The sequence below is a fragment of the Protopterus annectens genome, chromosome 11.part0, assembly GCF_019279795.1.
Source record: "Protopterus annectens isolate FY-2018-M chromosome 11.part0, PAN1.0, whole genome shotgun sequence".
Lineage (NCBI taxonomy): Eukaryota > Metazoa > Chordata > Ceratodontiformes > Protopteridae > Protopterus > Protopterus annectens.
Window position 1 is genome coordinate 24,594,144 of NC_056745.1, and position 19,862 is coordinate 24,614,005.

Genomic DNA, 19,862 nt, shown 5'->3' on the forward strand with positions numbered 1-19,862 from the left:
GGTTTACTCGCTCAACAAATTGTCTATAATTGCAATGCATGGGGGCTGTCTGTGAAAGAAAGTGACTGGTCCAATGACATTTCTCAGGTTAAACAGTCATACATCTGGCTTTGCATGGCTAGTCAGCATCTGTATGATTTAATTTGGAATATTTTACTGTGACTACTGTTTGTGTGAACCAAAGTTAAAATATATCAGCATTTTAACACAATAAGACATATGAGGTGTACACTGTCAATGACCCGCACTGCTGTCATTTGCCTAGGTTTTCATTATTCTAGCTTTGTAGGCATATAATTACAATGCAGTGTGAAGAAAGCTGGAATATTTTGCTGTGATTACTGCTAGTACATTACTGTGGCCATTATTTTTCTATCACAGTCAGACATATGAAATGGTCAGCCACGGTGGTGCAGTGGTTAGCATTGCCACCTCACAGCAAGAAGTTCCTTGGTTCAATTCTCGGCTGAGGTGCCTTCTGTGCAGAGTCTGCATGTCCTCTCTGTGGTCATGTGGGATTCCTCCTGGTGCTCTGGTTTCCTCCCACATCCCAAACACATGCTGTGTGTGTGTGTGTGTGTGTGTGTGTGTGTGTGTGTGTGTGTGTGTGTGTGTGTGTGTGTGTGTGTGTGTGCCTTCTGTGGAAGGTTGTGTGCTGGGCTGGCAAATCAACACCGTAAAACTCCACTGCTAATCATTCTGTGGATCGTTGTTCTGCTGTGGTGACCCCTAACCGGGAAAAGCTGGACAAAGAAGAAGAAAAAGAAAAGTCAGACATATGAGATATGTACAGTGGAAAAATGGCTACGATTGTTAGGTACAGGATATGTCTGCAGATTATGTTGAGTGACCCTATCATACGCTCAAGCTAAGCAGCCTTCACTCTGATTTGCAGGAATAATCAGGAAAAATTTATTGTGATTACTGTTTGTATGGAAGAAATTTGAAATACCTTAGTGTGGTTATTTTATCACAATTAGACATCTGTGGTGCCCACTGTCAACAATGTGGCTATAATTGCAGAGTAAAGGGGTCTGTCTGTGGATGGAAATAGCCCACAAAGGCAGCTAGCTTAATACTTAGCTATGAACCTCTGAACCTAATGTTTATCCGCCAAACTTACACAATAACAAGGGACTACTTCAGAATACTAGGATATATATGGTTTCTATAATTATCATGATTCCACTAGCCAGGTCACAGATAAGGAAACTTTAATGGTTACTCAAATCCGTCTTAACTCAGCTGAAATGTGTCAAGAGGGAACATCACTGGTGAATGGATCACTTATCTCCCAATCCCTCATTCCAGGTCTCTCATTCTTCTGTCCCCCAATCAAAAAGTCTTTGGGACCATCAGGACAAAAGGGAGAAAATAAACATAAAGGAAATTATGGCATTGATAAATGCTCTCAAAACCATGTACAATTTGTGGCTTTCAGGGCATCTGCTAGTCATCATAGATAATACCACAATTATGCAGTGGATAAAAAATGTGGCTAACCAAATCTTACCCTCTAATCAGACTAGCACTGGAAACTTGCCTTGTAGCTCAGTCCATTTCTACAAACTACCTACATTCTGTCAGAACAGAATTTTGTAGTAGGCAAGCTGACCAGGACTGGGACAAATGCCATGAATGGAAGTTACATCCTGATAGAGTCTACCAGGAGATTATCCATCTGTGGGAAATTCCTCAACTACATCTGTTTGCCTCAATTCACAACATTCACTTAAAGAAGTTCTGCTCCAGGCTCCTGGCATAAAGGCCTAGAGAGCAGATTTTTTTTTCCGTCCCATGGGTGTGAACATTCATGTATGCCTTTCCATCCCTTCCTCTGATAACTAGAGTCTTTTTAAAGATCCAAAAGGACTTTTCAAAAGTAACACTACTAAGTCCCTTTTAACCCAGACAACAGACGTTCTCCATTATTTTGAGAATGGCCAAAGTCAACAAACACAAGCTTTCTCAAAGGATGCATTTATTAACACAAGGCAGGGGTTCTGTGAACCACCCCAACCTTTACATTCTAGAATTCACAGCCTGGATGATAGAATTCTAATACCTTTTAGGCAACTTTTTTTCCAAAGACGTGAAGCAAGTATTAAAGGATGTTAAGAAAGCTGATGTTAGGAAATCACATGTGATAAAATTGAAGAGAGTGGTCTGCTAAGATTAACAAATATTCCTTAAAGGTACAAACACCACCGGGTGTGCACTATTTGTGTGAGTTGCAAAACTATGGTCTTTCTTATTTTTCTATTAAGATTACTTTTTTTGTCATTACTTTTTTACCCATTTGTACCTGTCTGCTCATGGCTCCTGCCTTTCTTCCTAATCTCAGAGGAAGCATTTGTTGAAAGAGGTATTACATATTCATCAATCTAGAAAACATGTGACTTGTCCTTTGGACCATAAGCTTGTAGGATAAAAACTGACACTTTTTTTCTTTTTAGGCCAGTTCTGAAGGCCGATTTAAAGTTCTTATCACTGAAAACAGTTTTGCTCATTACTCTGCAGCAGAAAGAGTATCTGAGTTGCAAACTCATATGGACATTACCCCATCTCACTTTTCATAAAGATATGGTATACTTAAGAATGAACGTTTCTTTCATAGCCAAATGCTGTGTCAGAGTTTACGTTAAATAAATGTAATCATCTCCCTGTGTTCTTCCAAACCAAAAATAAGAGAGAGAACATTTTGTACACTCTGGATGTCCACAAACAGCTCAGATACTACATTGACAGGACAGAGGACTTCAGAACATCAAACCAATTATTTGTTGCTTGTAACACTAAAAAGATGGCTCTCCTGTGCTGTTCATTTTTGTTATTCACATCATGGGATGTCCCTTCCAAGGAAGGCAGAGCCAATTTTGCTAGAGCTATGGCTACTTCTGCAGCATTTTTGAAAGGGGTGAATGTTATTTATGTATTTTTTATTTATTAATTTACTTTATTTGACATTTGATTACTTGTAAAGTCTGACTGGGCACAAAACCCATTTCAATGGAGGCATGGGGAGAAAAGCTCCATAGATATTATAAGTTAAGGAACTTATATATAACAGTGCAATTCTAATAACAGTATATATACCTGTAAATAACATTTATGAAACTGTATAATTGTATAAACAAAGAATATAGAGTTGCATAGAGAGCAAACAAATTAATTTATTGTAAGACATTACCGGAGGAGACTGTACTATAAGAGGATGAAACATTTGGGAACAGACATGAACTGTGTGGTTACAATAAATAAGCAGATATAAAGAATACTGTGATACACTGAGTTGAAAAAAAAAAGAAAAAAGTATAGAATTCAGGTGTATGTATAGAATGAATAGAGAAAAGAAGATTGAAGAAACAAATAATTATACATGCTCAGGTATGTAGATAATATATATGAAGGCAAACATTTCAGGTAAGGAAATAAAAGAGAAAGCTTTGATGAGGAAAGGTTTTAAGGAGAGGAAGAAGGGGGTATTTGGGAAATTAAGAAACTTAGAGGGAAAAAGACAGAGGCAGAAAATGAAAGATGAAAGATGAAGAGAGGAAGAAAATAAATCATTGGAATAAAAGGACAGTAGAATATAATTTGAAAATATTAGCCACATGAGAGACAAGAACAGAAGTGAGAGTTAAGGAGGAATGATGTTTAAGGATCGTTTCAATGGATGAACACTAGGTATTAGTCAGGTATCACTGGGGAGTGAATTCCAGGTTTTTGACACTGAGTTGGGGTAGTGACCTTTTTTTTTTTACTTTGTAAATCTCAAATTAGTTTTTTTCAGATGAATTAAGTAGATGGCTAAGATGGTAGGGATTAAAGATGCAGATGATTGCAGGGTGGGATCACATTTTGAATATGACTTTGTGGGCAAAGAGAAGCTGAGCAAACTTAAAGTGGAAAGGTAACATAAACCAGGTTAATGGCTTGAGAACAATAACTGCTGCAAATCTATTTACTTTATTGTAATAGATCTCCATTTTAGTTTGTAGGGGAATCTATAGATTCATGAGAATAGGGAGGCATAGAATAGAAAAGAGATGGAAGGAGATAGCTTTGGCAAGTGTTACTCTAGAAGTATTGGAGAGGATTTTTTTTATCTGTACAGCATACCTAGCTTCCGATGAGTTGTTTTTATGCAATTTCAAATATGAAGATCATATTTAATTTAATAATAACACCAACTTTTATCTCCATGTTGTTAAGAGAAGTTATTTTAAAGTTGTCCTTAAGTGGTTTTAGAGATTTATGAAGAAACAGGCAAAGTTTTGTTTTTGGGGGGTTTAAGAGAAGTTGATTTTCTTTGAGTCATTTTTCAATGGAGTGGAAAGCATTTTGGGTGATGGGTTGCAGATGAGAGAGGTTATTAGATGAACAGCTGAGAGTGGGTTCATCTGTGTATTGTATAAGGGTAGCTTCTTTGGGGGACAAGTAGAAATTGTTGATAAAGAATGGGGCTTGGTATAATGGTTAAGCCATTTGATCTACAGACACAATGTGCTGTGTTTGATTCTCACCTTTGGGAAGGAAATTGGTTTGGCTTAGAATGACCTGTTAAGAAAGCTAATTATGAATTTATGAAGCCATGAATCTAAGGAAAGGGAAAATAATTTTGAGGTTAGGGGTTGGTATAATGGTTAAGATGTTTACCTCACAGATATAAAGTACAGAATTTGATTCTAACCTTTGGTTGTTGCCTGATTATTATCCAGGTGTGTAAAGACGCATGGATTGATTGCCTAGTATTTAAGTATGAGATGCTTTAGTTGTCTGTACTTAATCATATCTCTTTGGATGGGAGGTTGAAGTAAGGTTAAGGTGTTTACCTTCCAGACACAAGGTGCAGGGTTTGATTCTCTCATGGGATAATTGACTTAGGCTTAAAATGGCCCACAAGGGCAGTTAACCTAGTATTAATATATGAACCTATAAATACATTAAAAGAAAAGATCAACACTAGACATATCTGTCAACCTCTCAGAGCAAGAAATCTGGACAAAGCCATAAATAAAAGTGGGACAAAGGCCCAAAAACAGGGACAATTTTTAAATATTGCTCTTACAAACATAGAAAGTTGATAGAATAACATGTTTTGCATTAGCATGAATTTTCTGAAAGGTAAGAAGTCTGTAACTCAAATGTCTGTCATTATTTTCTAACTTCATTACTTAATGATTTGCTGCTAATTTGCCAGAAAAACACAATTTTATGAAAAACGGACCAAAAATATGAGGCAAAAATCTGGACATTCTGGGAAAATCTGTACAGTTGAGAGGTATGACACTAGAACCTTGAGGAACACTCGTGTTAACTGCGAGAAACCTTCTAGAGGCAGAAACTTCATCTTCTGTAAGTACTTTTACCAAGCACTATAAGGCTGATTCCCTCTCTAGGGCCAGCACAGGATTTGCTGGGACTGTTTACTAGATGCTGATGGACTCTGAGCCATCTACCTTCTCCCTTTCCATCAAGGCTTTGGTATTTGCCCCGTACAGCTTATATCACTGCAACGGTGATCTAATGATGACTATAGTACTGTTGTGTCAGTGAAACTGCCTTAACAGTAGACGTTAGAAGAGATCACTGTTGCAGTACAAACATCCTCCCTCCTTTCCCCAGGATTTTATGCCAGGGTGGGGATTTCTATTTTCCTATGTTCTCCAAGCATATAGTTCTATCTTCAGGGCTCTGTCCTCCCTTTTTTTGGAGGGGGATCTGAATTTTGGCATCCATACTTCTACTTTTATACTGGCAAACTCTTGCAACTAACTGGATACACAAGCACATGGAAGGTGCCCTAAAACTTTGGAAGTCGGCTGGAACTAATATTTGGCATGGAAGCTGACTGGAACTAATTGTTGGCAGGATATGTCCCATATACCTTAGGCTACTGAAATAGTGATCTATTTGCACATTTACTGTTATGTTAAGTTGATTTACACAACTGTTCTTGCATGTAATAATACTGGGGTTCAGGCACCTAGGCAGTGAGACATTTCCCTGTGGTACATTTGACTGGGGACACATGGCTGAAGTGACATTCAGCTGCAGAGAAATATGACCATTTGCAAATTCCCTGTGGGCAAAGTGAAGCATACACTGGCATGCCCACAGCTTTAATAACCAAATGCACAGGGGGGAAATGATGCCCATGGTCCCCAAGGGAACATGAGACAGTAGGCAATATGGCAGGCATCAGCAGCAGGCTGGCCAGGGGGCATGGAAGTGGCAGTAAAAATGAGGGGCACAATGGGCAGTGCCTTTATAATTGGAGTGTGTGGACCACTGCCCCCTTCGCAGTGTCTAGGGAACATTATCTAAAACGCATACTGGAGCATAAATGTGACTACAGTAGCCTGCAAGATTTCCTCCATGCTGTAGCACACGTCTGCATGTTGTAGTTGTATAAGTATGTACGTACACTGAGCACAACACTCATTACTTTGTCTGCTGTCATGCATTTGGCTATTAAAGCTGTGAGCATGTCAGTGTGTGCTTCTCTTTGCCCACAGGGAATTTGCAAACAGCCATATTTCTCTGCAGCTGAATGTCACTTCAGCCATGTGTCCCCAGTCAAATACAGGGAAATGTCTCGCTGCCTAGGTGCCTGAACCCGGGTATAGTCACATCATCACATAGTTATTGTATATTATGTGACTGTCACACAAGGTCACATATCAATGGAGATGATTGGTTGTGATATAAGCACCCTGACATGATCACTGGGAGGACATTTATCAAGGACAGTATATACAACTGTAATGATTATTCAGTAACCTGTAAGGTAATCAAGCACACCTTCCTCAAATATTACCACTTTTTGGAGGTATTAAGAGGGAATGTGTTACAGAGAGGTTTGCATGACATATATTATGCCACAATCCACACTTGTAAGAATGTAACCCATGATCCCATCAATGTTGTCAATGGGCTGTGTATTTATTGGGTACATCACAGAAATCACTATCACACACGCATCTTGTATAATACATTGAAGGAAAGTATGCACTGTCAACTCCTAATGGTTCTACATCACAAAGAATACTTATGTATGAATAAAAAAATGTGTGGAACCTCACTGTGGCAAAGGTGACACAGTTGACTAAATCATCCCTGGAAGATGTGTTGTGAGGTATATGCAAAAGAGTGCACTGCACTCACTTATTAGTATAATGATGGCTGAGAACAATGGGGATATAATGTCCTTTGATACGGATGGCCTGCCAGTACTCAGGAATTGTACTACATACAAGGGAGTTGTCACCACTGTGGGCACATGCTGGTGGAAGTTCTACTTACTATCTACATGAGTACCCAGGTCACATACCACTTGGTCTCCTCATAAGGATGTTCTGTCTATATTGTAATCACCTTATGAAATTGCTTTCCAAAGGAAATAATCATGAGTTTTGTTCATCTACTCTGTCTCCATGGCTCTGACAGCAATCTTTGTGTGTGTTAATACTTTCTGCAGTATAGCAATAGAGTTCTTGAATTCAATGATTGTCCATAATTTGCAGTTGTCCACAAAGCTAGTTAGACAAAGGATTTCTAGGTTAGTCTTGACTTCTGAGACTTAAATACTGAACAGCAAAGGGCCTAGTACAGAATTCTGAGGTATGGACCTGGTGACTGGACTCTAGAAAGGGTGACTTCACACACTTCAACGTTATCTGTCATGTATATGATCCATTTGTTTACCCATTTGGTGATGTAGGTGTTTGTGCCCACTTGAGACAGTTTCTCTGTAATACCTGAGTGGGGATTTGTATCAAATGCCCTGGCCAGGTCAAGTTACATGGGATAATAGTCTTTTCCTCATGTATGACCTTGGTGACCTAGTTACATGGGATGATAGTATTTCCTCATGTATGACCTTGGTGACCTAGTTACATGGGATGATAGTATTTTCCTCATGTATGACCTTGGTGACCTAGTTACATGAGATGACAGTCTTTTCCTGATGTATGACCTTGGTGACCTAGTTATATGGGATGGCAGTTTTTCCTCATGTATGACCTTGGTGACCTAGTTACAAGGGAAGGCAGTCTTTTCCTCATGTATGACCTTGGTGACCTAGTTACATGGGATGACAATCTTTTCCTCATGTATGACCTTGGTGACCTAGTTAAATGGGATGATAGACTTTTCCTCATGCATGACCTTGGTGACCTAGTTACATGGGATGATAGTCTTTTCCTCATGTATGACCTTGGTGACCTAGTTACATGGGATGATATTCTTTTCCTCATGTATGACCTTGGTGACCTAGTTACATGAGATGACAGTATTTTCCTCATGTATGACCTTGGTGACCTAGTTACATGGGATGATAGTCTTTTCCTCATGTATGACCTTGGTGACCTAGTTACATGGGATGATAGACTTTTCTTCATGTATGACCTTGGTTACCTAGTTACATGGGATGATAGTCTTTTTCTCATGTATGACCTTGGTGACATAGTTACATGGGATGATATTCTTTTCCTCATGTATGACCTTGGTGACCTAGTTACATGGGGTGACAGTATTTCCTCATGTATGACCTTGGTGACCTAGTTACATGGGATGATAGTCTTTTCCTCATGTATGAGCTTGGTGACCTAGTTACATGGGATGATAGACTTTTCCTCATGTATGACCTTGGTGACCTAGTTACATGGGATGATAGTATTTTCCTCATGTATGACCTTGGTGACCTAGTTACATGGGATGATAGTCTTTTCCTAATGTATGACTTTGGTGACCTAGTTACATGGGATGATAGTCTTTTCCTCATGTACGACCTTGGTGACCTAGTTACATGGGATGATAGTCTTTTCCTCATGCATGACCTTGGTGACCTAGTTACATGGGATGATAGTCTTTTCCTCATGTATGACCTTGGTGACCTAGTTACATGGGATGACAGTCTTTTCCTCATGTATGACCTTGATGACCTAGTTACATGGGATGACAGCCTTTTCCTCATGTATGACCTTGGTGACCTAGTTACATGGGATGACAGTCTTTTACTCATGCATGACCTTGGTGACCTAGTTACATGGGATGATAGTCTTTTCCTCATGTATGACCTTGGTGACCTAGTTACATGGGATGATAGTTGTTTCCTCATGTATGACCTTGGTGACCTAGTTACATGGGATGACAGTCTTTTCCTCATGTATGACCTTGGTGACCTAGTTACATGGGATGACAGTCTTTTCCTCATGTATGACCTTGGTGACCTAGTTACATGGGATGACAGTCTTTTCCTCATGTATGACCTTGGTGACCTAGTTACATGGGATGGCAGTTTTTCCTCATGTATGACCTTGGTGACCTAGTTACATGGGAAGGCAGTCTTTTCCTCATGTATGACCTTGGTGACCTAGTTACATGGGACGACAGTCTTTTCCTCATGTATGACCTTGGTGACCTAGTTACATGGGATGACAGTCTTTTCCTGATGTATGACCTTGGTAAACTAGTTATATGGGATGGCAGTTTTTCCTCATGTATGACCTTGGTGACCTAGTTACATGGGAAGGCAGTCTTTTCGTCATGTGTGACCTTGGTGACCTAGTTACATGGGATGACAGTCTTTTCCTCATGCATGACCTTCGTGACGTAGTTACATGGGATCTTAGTATTTTTTTCATGCATGACCTTGGTGACCTAGTTACATGGGATGACAGTCTTTTCCTCATGCATGACCTTGGTGACCTAGTTACATTGGATGATAGTATTTTCCTCATGCATGACCCTGGTGACCTAGTTACGTGGGGATGATAGTCTTTTCCTAATGTATGACCTTGGTGACCTAGTTACATGGGATGATAATTTTTTTCCTCATGTATGACCTTGGTGACCTAGTTACATGGGATGATAGTCTTTTCCTCGTGTATGACCTTAGTGACCTAGTTACATGGGATGACAGTCCTTTCCTCATAGATGACCTTGGTGACCTTCTTGAAGACAACAAGCAGATTTAACAGACATGATGTAGCCTTAACAAATCAAACATGGGTTCGGTACACAGTCGAGAGATTACCTCTCCCCTTTTTGATAAGGTTCATGATGAGTAGTTGGGCTGCCTTACAGATGAGGTGAGTCAGGATTATGGGTCTATAAGTCCCTGCCTAAGGTGATAGACTCCCCCGTTCAGATGGATGACTGTTGCTGTACCCCTTCTGCAAGAACATAGGCTGTCTGGAAGGTGTGTTTAAGTAGGGATCCAACTTTATCTGCTAGGTCAGATTTTAGGTCATGCTATAGGCAACCTGGGATGCTGTCAGGGCACATTGACTCTGTGTTATTAGCCTTAGAAAGTGCACAGATGAGCTGCTCTTCCAAGAAGATAAACTGAGTAATGTTTTCCTGTATACTCCAGCTCAACGAAGACAGAGAAAAAGTCAGCAATGAAAATGAGATTTAAGAGCTGTAAAGTAGGAACCTTAATCATTAAATTACCGTCCTGCAGTATGTTGATGTTTCTGAACAATAATGCCACTTCAAACTCTGGTAATTGTGTTAATATTGTTATTTACCTAGATGCCCTGTTGCAAATAATTAAACTTGCTAATGGATTAATAGCTTCCAATAAATGTAGCATAGTCCATCAGCTAAGGAGAGAAATGGGAGAAAATAATAAATAAATAATCACAGTCAATTATTATCCAAAAGGATGTAATTTTATGGACCTCCACTGCACCCAGACATGCACCTGCTCACCCCTCTCTTTAGAAAACACAGATAATCAGAGGTCTAAGTGTTCTACCGCACATAGTACAGCCGGAGCAGTGCAACCACAACCTCACTCCACAAATCAAGAAAAAGATATCTAACCTAATAACATCAGAAAATGTACTGAATGCCTTGAAAAAAGACCTAATTATCAGTTAATTTGCATGTCTTTGAATCACAGTTATAACCCTAACAGTCAGTTCATTGCTGTTCTGCACATCATGGTAGTTAAATGCTACTACATCATGTAGACACAGGTATCTTTCCCTCAGTCTCTCTCTAACACATACAAGTAGACATTGGAACATGTACATATACTGTATGTATATATATATATATATATATATATATATATATATATATATGTATATAAGTTAGTTTGAAGCATTAGTGCTCATTATTGTATAAATATGATGTTTACACATATTCTGTTGTTCAATTCTGTTATCCTGTCTAGTAGATGCTATACATTTATTTCTTAGATTTAGTTTATATGGCAAGATATAAAACACACAGGTGGAACTTGATATAGTTGAAGTGATACAAGGATAGTAATAGTTGTTTACTTTGTTTTAATGTATTTATTTCTTTGTATTTAAGAGTTCTTGCTATAGTTTTAAATTGATTTCCTTATTGACACTAATGATTACTGTGACTCACCTATTTAAATGATAAAATATAGATATTCATACTCTCATCATAACTCAATATGCAATGAATAAATACAGATACATTTAATTAATAGCTTTACATCTGGATTCCTGCAACATCTGACAACGGTAGTAATAAATGAAGATACTTCTGTTGGAATTACACAGAAACTTTTGGGACTATAAACTTAAAAGATACATAGCTTGGCATATGGTATGTAAATATTTTACTTTTTTGAAGGTTATTTAAATTCATCTCTTTATATTCAAATATAGTCAACTGTTATGATTAATTATTCATTGCATTATCTAGAATACATATGACAGTTTTACATTTTATTACAAATTTCTTTTCTAACATACTTTCTAAATTAGATACAATTTAGAAATAATAGAAAAGCTGTGTAATGTCATATACTTCAATAATTTGATATAATTAGAAACTGAATAAGAATATAGCAAAGGATGATTAAAGTTATAAATATGTTTAGTCTAAAGGAATGCTTATCTATATTTAGTTGTTTAAAATGTATTTATTATGTGGTTAGTAATTAATTATATTTTCTAGAAGATCTTCTTCTCATTGATAATTAGAGTTTTTAAAATATAATAGATAGGTTCATAGGTTCATAGGTTCGTACTAGGCTATCTGCCCTAGGGCATTTATAAGCCTAGCCAGAGTGTGTGTGGCATTCACCACCCCTTGGGATGAGAATACTACACCCATTTAGGGTTTAGTTTACTGTGCCTCTGTCTAGTAGTGACACAGAGATGACCCCCGGGGTAAACCTACGATCTCCCATCCACTCGTCAAGATTTCTCTTGAAGAGAGTCAGTGAGGGACTCTGCCTAGCATGGACTGGGATTCTGTTCCAGAGCGTAGGGAGCCTCTGGGTTATGAATCTGTCCCTCCAGCACATCCTATTTATTTCTGTGTTTAGTAATTGTTCTATCTTTACTCATATAAAACAGAGATAGGAAGGTAAAATATTGTCTGTTTGAAGAAAAACATCATTTATTAAGATGGAAGCTGGTTAGATGTTGCTACTAGTTTGAGGATTGATTTAGGTGATAGTATGTCACCTACATTGGGAGTTTTAAACTCCAGAAGGGACTGGGTTGTAAATATTGTTTTAAAGTTTGGTCATAACAAAAGTTTTTAATTGTTTTATTAATGTTCACCATTAATATGAATAGAAAATACATCCAAAATTATCTGATTAGTAATTTTGTTACATCCAACTGGAAAATATCATATAGTATTCCTATTAGTTATTATAATAATATAACTCGATGGTCAATATCTTTTACATATAACTTATTCTAAGATGCCAGTAATAAAAGGTATATCAATCAACATCAATAGTCTGAATAATCCAAGTAAGAGAGGAAATTTATTTAAATACCTTAAGCTTCTTAAATTTCAACTAATATTTCTACAATAAACCCACTTATTATCTGTAGGTATATCTAAACTTAATAATAAATCTTTTTCTGCTTTGGTTAGCTCAGAACACTCTCAAAAGAAGAGAGGAGTGGCTATTATATGAAACAATTCACTACCCTTGCCTAAAATAATTGATGTTTACAAGGATAATAAAGGAATGTTTTGTGCTGTAACTATAGAATTAATAAAAAAATATATACATTAGTTAATATATACTGGATTCCAGGTATAGGAACTAATACAGTTAGACAACATTTGGACCACATTGTTCATTTTGCAAAAGGAAACATAATACTACAGGAGATTTTAACTGCATTCTTGATTCTAATGACTCTACCAATAAAGATAAAAGGAACCCTACCTAAGTACCATGCTCAATCATAGCCTCACCTCAGGCTTTGTACCCACTAAATGGTGCACCACGACGGTTATCCCACTGCACAAAGGGGAAGCCATGACGGACCCTGGGAACTACCGCCCCATTAGCCTGATGAGCCTGGTCTGCAAGGCCATGGAATGTATCATCATGGAACTCATAAACAAAGACATTGGTAATCTCCAAACTCTGGACCCTACCCAGTTCAGATTTGTAAAAGGCAGATCATGTCTCCTAAACCTGATTGACTTCTTTGAAGCAGTCACCAAAGCCATAGATGAGGGTAAAATGGTTCACACAGCTTACCTAGATCTCGCCAAGGCTTTTGACACCATCCCCCACTCTGGAATTATAGATAAGCTCACTAAACTAGGTATAAATCCCTATGTTACAAGATGGGTTGCCAACTGGCTCATGGACAGAACCCACACTGTGAAAGTAGCAGATTCCAAATCTGACTTCAGACCAGTGACAAGTGGAGTACCACAGGGTTCAGTCCTGGGTCCTCTCCTGTTTGGTATCTACTTCTCTGAAGTACAGGCTAACACAGAAGGTCTTTGGCTAACAAAGTTTGCAGATGACTGCAAACTAGGAGCCATAATCAAAACTCCTAACGATGTGGACAAACTACAAAAGGGCCTCACTGAGACAGATACCTGGTGTCAAAGCCATGGCCTGAAGCTCAATGCCAAAAAGTGTATTGTCATCCCCTTTGGTAAAAACTCTGTACACATGATCTACTACATAGCTGGTAGTCTACTTAATGCCGAAAATGTGATAAGAGACCTTGGGACACAGGTGGACAGTAGTCTCTCCTCTGATAGTCACATCGCCACAGTGGTCAAGAAATCCTTCTACATGGCTCATCTCATCACAAAAGGATTCTCATCCAGAAAAAAAAGAGATCATTGTTCCCCTCTACTCATCACTCATTAGACCCATTATAGAGTGCAATGCCCCTTTTGGTATGTACCTCACAGGACATCTACAACAACTGGAAAGACCATAGAAATACCTCACAAAGAGGATTACTGGCCTCAAACAGATGCCCTATGCCGACCGTCTCAAAAAACTACAGCTTTATTCCATCGCATATCGCCTACTCAGGGGCAATCTCTGCCTAACATACAAAGCTATGTCAAACCCAGAGCTGTTGAACATGCTCCACTTAAAGAAATCCCAATCCCTCTGAGCTACACGGTCTAGGGACCTAAACCTTGTCACCACAATAAACAGAACATGCTGGAGGGATAGATTCCTGTCCCAGAGACTTCCCATACTCTGGAACAGACTACCTATCTATGTCAAACAGAGCTCCTCATTAGCACTCTTCAAGAAAAATCTTGATGATTGGATGGGAAATGGGAAATTCACCCCAGGGATCACTTCTGTGGCTCTGCTTGACAGGGGCACAGGAAAATCATTTTCTTGGGTGGCGAAAGCCAGGGTACATTTTTTGGCTAGGCTTATATAGGCCCTAAGGCCAATAGCCTAGTACCTACCTATGAACCTATGAAAATTTCAGCTTCTGCTAAAATATTAAAGGATTTTATTGACCTATTCTTACTAAAAGATAATAATTGTGCCAACCCAAATTCATTATCTTATACCTTTTATTCCCATGGACATAACTCACACTCTAGAATAGAGTTTTGATTTCTAAAGATTTAACAGACTTCGTAATCAAAACAAAAGTAATGGCTTGTCCTCTTTCTGACCATAATACTATAATTTTTGAAATACTCATTAATAATAACTATAGTGTCCAAATCAAAAGAATACCTGCTTACATTACAACATTAGAAGAATTTAAAGAGTTTATATCATTAGAAATTCAAAACTTTATAGAGCTTAATAACACCAATAACATATCAGAAATATATATTTGGGATGCTTTAAAAGCATATTTATATGGGAAAATTATAAGTTGATATCAAAATAAACGGAAATCATGGGACAAAGAACTTAGTGATATACAACTTAAATTAGATAATTTAAAGTGTAATCAAAAGAAAGGAAAAGATATAACTGACAAACAAAAATAAATAAATTCTTTAAATAGTAAATATTTAGAAATTCTAAATCATAAAACAAAAAATAATTCTAGTAAAGATTAAACTAATAAACTTCACAACAAATCCCCATTAAAGTTGCTTGCAAACAAAACTAAAAGACTAAACAAAATTAACCCCCCCCCCCAAAAAAAAAGATGGTCTCAAACTTGCATAACATTCTATCTGAATTTAGGGAGTTTTTTAATAATATTAATCAAAACTCTAATACAATTGATCCAAAGGAAGATATTAGAGCCTTTATTAATAAATATACTGACAAAAGATTATCTATTGAACAAAAAATACTATTGACAAACCTATATCTCTTAAAGATATTCAGACACAAATCAACAAATTAAAACTTAATAAAGCCCCAGGTAATGATGGCATTATACCAGAAATATATAAAATATTACCTAATAAAGCTTTAAAATTACTACATGAAGTTTTCAATATACTTTTATTTCTCCCATACTTAAGCCTAATAAAGACCTCACCAAATGTTCTTCATATAGACCCATTTCTTTACTTAATATAGATTACAAAATGTTCATGTCCATATTTGCAGACAGATTAAAATATATTTTACCAAATTTGATAGATGAAGATCAAACAGGATTTATAGTAAATAGGAATTCTTATGATAACTTTAAAAGAACATTAATTTTGACTGAGTCAGTCAAACATTTAAATAAAAATCTCACACTAATCAGTTTAGACATTAACTGTGCATTTGATTCAGTTAGTTGTGACTACTTATTCACCCTTTTAGAAGAACTAAACTTCTCCCATAACTTTATAAATATCATCTCTCAGAAGGCAGTCAAGCATGCACTAAAATTGGCACTAGTATTTCTCAAAACATGCTAATAATTAAAGGCACTAAACAAGGATGCCCCCTTATCCCCTTTATTATTCACTTTAATTATGGAACCATGGGCAAATTTAATCAGATGGGATAATGATATAGTAGGTTATAAATTAAATTCCAAGTTATCTTCTAAAATACAAATGTTTGCTGATGATATTCTTCTAACCCTTGTTGATGAAAAGTTATCTATTCAAGCTCTTTTTAGAAACATGACTCTCTTTCAAATAAAATCAGGCCTAACTTTTAACAATAATAAGACACAAATTTTCTTAATTGGAAGAAAGCAATTTAATCTTCAAGATGAATATAAAAACGTTAGCACAATCTGATTAATTTCTCTATTTAGGTATCTTAATAGCCAAAAATATTAAAGATATCGCACACATTAATTATAATAAAACTCTAACAACAATGGAAGACTTGACAAAACGATGAAATAAAATTCCTTTTTCATGGATGAAAGACTCACTAATATTAAAATGATTTTACTTCCTAAAATACTTTATATTATTCAATCGATTTCTTTACCACCCCCTAATTTGATAATTAAAAAATAAACATAATGTTTCATAAATGTTGATGATACCCAAATAAACCCAGAATTGCATTAACACACCATATGAACAATTGGGATAATGGGGGCATAGCTATGCCAAATTTAGAATTTTACTCAATCTCATCCATGATTAAAATTATATCTCTTTTAATAGATGTTAAATATCAAGCTAAAGGGAAAAAATGAATAGAATTGTTAATGGTTGAGACATTAAATAATATTAATTCACAAACATTATCATTTATAAATAACCCCTCTACTTGGATTCCGAAATATCAGTTCTCTGTTTTATCTTCTCAAAAATGTAAAAGTAATTATTTAACACTCATTAAAATCCTTTAAAAATGTTATACTTAAACATAATATATATAAAGAATGGCCATTTCTTTTTTTTCCCATAGTGTACATGCAAGGAATTCTTTTTACTTCTAATTCTATAAAAATGTTCACTTTTCAACAGAAAAAAATTAACTTTTTGGTACCAAATGATGTCTTCCAATTAATTTAAATCAATTAATTCTCTCAATACTGAATCTGAATTTGATTCCCTTTTTTGGATAGATTTGCAAGAAGGAAGGAAATTTATTCTAAGTAATATTGAATTAATGTATACAACAACAAAGAAAGTAATACCTAATTTAATACAATATATAATTTTAACAATTCAGAGTATCTCTCCAAGTACTAACAAATTATATATATATATATATATATATATATATATATATATATATATATATATATATATACATTAATAGCCAACCTCCTACAGATAAAAATAAAACTAATATATTAAAATCATCAAGTTTAACTACTTTCTCACTCAAATTGAATATATTTGCATGGAAATATTTGAATAGATCTTTATTACTCCTTTAATAATGAGTAAAATTAAAAAAAAGAAGAAGTAAATTGCTGGAGATGTAATAAGAAATTGAATGCAGATTGGTCTCATATGTTCTTTGACTGTACTGAATTAAAACAAAATTGGGAAGATATAAATGATTTTATGCAGGCAATATTTACAGATAACTTTACTTTATCTAAATCTCTGATATTTAATACTCCAGTACCAGCCTGTATAAAAACATCCAATTACCCTTATTTGGTCTATATTATCTACAGCCAAAAAGGTAATTACAAGAAATTGGAAATCACTTCTTTTTTTCTTCTTCTTTCGGCTTTGTCCCGGTTAGGGGTCGCCACAGCGGATCATCCATCCCCTTGGAAATCACAATCCTCTCTATCATTACAAGAATTAAAAAATCTACTTAATGAAATTTGTCGTTTGGAAAAACTGACTATCAAGTATAGATGTTCTAGGAATAGTTCTAATTATAGCAGTTGGAACAAAGTTTATGAACTGTTACAAAAATAATTAAATTTTACAGTAAATGTATATATAAGAATTATTTCAGTTGTTATTTAAGAACTATGGTGAACAATTTTGTATATAGTTAAAATTTGTTTAATTTTGTATATGATCATTTATTCACATAATTTAAAATGGATCATTCTTTATATGTTGATTGTATTTTCAACAGCACTTCTAATAAAATTGTTTTAAAAAAAAAGAAAATGTACTGAAAAGCAAGTAGGCAGCTCAAAGACCACATCAGCTTTCACTTAACTTCAGAAAAAGAAATGCAATGATACACTTTTTACGCACATTGTCACAAGACTATAGCATTCTTGCATGTTTCATGTCACACCTAGTTAGGTTAAGTAGTCATGATGTTAACATAAGTCAAATAAGTCTGTGGTCTGTAGCTTCCATTCCAAGCTGGTATATCACTTAGGTTAAATGATGTATACAGCTCATGAGTTTGAAACTATTTTTTTAAAGTCCACATTTAAGACACAAATGTATTTTATGCATATTATTCCACATTTTTATGTCACTTGTTTTACTGTTTTATCTTTATATTAGTCAGGTGGTATCATTCATTCATTAAAAGCTGAATTAGTTGAATTATCTCTCGTTATTTTTAGAACAATAGAGAAAATAATGCCAACTTAACTTTGTATCTTTAAAAAAGTTTCCTGATTTGGTAGGTTTCAGAGCTATCTATTTTTTACAAGGATTGTCACTGCCATGCCAGCTCTCAAATCTAAGCTACAGTTCCATATTATCTCTATCTGTCTGTCTAGTTATCTATCTAGCTGCCTATCTATCTATCTATCTATCTATCTATCTATCTATCTATCTATCTATCTATCTATCTACCCATTCATCTATCTGGCTATATATCTGTCTATCTACTGTATGTCGACCTATCTGTCTATCTATCTACCAATCTATCAACCTATTCATCTATCTGTCTTTATATTTATCTGTCTAGCTACATCTATCTGTCTAGCTACATCTATCTATCTATCTATCTATCTATCTATCTATCTATCTATCTATCTATCTATTCATCTATCTGTCTATATATCTGTCTCTCTCTCTCTCTCTCTCTATATATATATATATATATATATATATATATATATATATATATATATATATCTACCTGTATATCTATCTATCTATCTATCTATCTATCTATCTATCTATCTATCTATCTGTCTGTCTAATTATATATAAACTCTGTGTGTGTGTGTGTGTGTGTGTGGGGGGGGGGTGTCTGCATGGGCGCATACAATATAATGCAGCTGACATTTTTAGTTCTTTACAATAATAAGATAAAATAAAGGTTCAGAATGACTTCCACTTACTCAGAATGTTTCATCTTTTAGTATCAAAACACACTGATAGCAGAAGTATGCATGTGTGAAGCCACAAATGCAGTTTAATATACATTTCCCACTCAGTAAGAAAATACCCTTTTATATTAATACTGGGAATGTCCAGTACCAATCATTCACTAAAGTTTTCTGGGTGAAAATGAGGTCTGCTGATGTTCTTTTTTATCTGAAAAATTAAAGAGAAATAGTGCATTATCATACCCCATGTATCCTCCCAAGCCTGGCATTGCACATTAGCATACCCCATGTATCCTCCCAGGCCTGGTATTGCAGATAACTGTCTGCCCTCATCATAACTGTCCATAGTTTCCCTCTAGAGAACTATTTCAGAGTTTTCTTTCAAGGACCAAAGACCACGTTCATATATCTATACTATAGTATTGTGAGAAAACACAGTCTTTTTATGTTATTATTTTTCTGTAG